Raw genomic sequence first — 1,097 nt, 5'->3', positions numbered from 1 at the left:
TGGTGAAGTTACTACCACTGATGTGACTGTTATCGATGATGGGACATTTACTGATGAAGTAGATGAACCCCACGTGAAGCAGAAGCCAATGAGACGGAGACCAGTACGGAAGAAGATACGTCCCGCAAAATTAAGAGACTTTGTTGAATTGTAATTTTGTCTTTGTAATTCTGTACAGTTAATTAAGTTATTGTTAATTGTTATTGGTTTATCATATGTGGTTATTGTTCGGGACGAACAATATTAAGGAGGGGCAGTGTTGCGTCAGCGAGTCACATGACTACTGTGACGCCACGTTTCTAGAACAATCCTGTACTTTGGCGAATGCTCTAGTATTTACTAGATATAGGGTAGTCGGGTATATAAAAGAGGGGGACAACGTGGCGCGGGGAGGAGAATGTAAGGTAATGTGTGTGTAGACAGTGAGCAATTGATCTGCAGTCAGAAGTATTATTGAGCACGTTCGTTGTTATAGCGTTTGTTTAGCGCGATTGTTGAAGTTGAGTATTTCGGTAAAGTTATATTCGGAAAGAATAAACCAGTTTTATTAAGTAAAGACTTGTGTCGTTAAAATTTTGTCGGAACGAAGTTACGGAAAAATCAATTAACAAACGGAGACGTAACAATATCATGACGAGATAGGTGGACTATTACTAGAATCAAAAGATATTAAGGATAGCGTATTTATATCCGACAGAACTAGACAAAGACGAGGTTTAATAAATGCAGGTGGAAGTATTCTAAATTTTTTATTTGGAACAGCAACCACTGACGATTTACAAGACTTAAATGAAAAGGTAGAACAACAGAGACAGGTATCTAAGGAAATGATTCATTTAATAGGAGAGCAAGCAACTATAATGAATTCATTAAATCAGACAATTGAATTACATGACCAAGGAATTAGAAAAGTATCTAGAGCTTTAGTAAATATTACTAATGCATTGATACACACTAGTGTAAGACAGACTGAGTTACATGAAGCAGGAATGGAAATGTTATGTTACGACAGCAGAAGTCACGTGACGTAGTTACACGTCATGAGATTCTAGAAAGATCATGTTCGTTTGTGAAGCCTCGAGTGTTCTCCAGATGCT

This window comes from Limulus polyphemus, unplaced genomic scaffold (genome assembly GCF_000517525.1).
Source record: "Limulus polyphemus unplaced genomic scaffold, Limulus_polyphemus-2.1.2 Scaffold420, whole genome shotgun sequence".
In the NCBI taxonomy this organism is placed as follows: domain Eukaryota; kingdom Metazoa; phylum Arthropoda; class Merostomata; order Xiphosura; family Limulidae; genus Limulus; species Limulus polyphemus.
Note: the sequence above shows the minus strand (reverse complement) of the source record.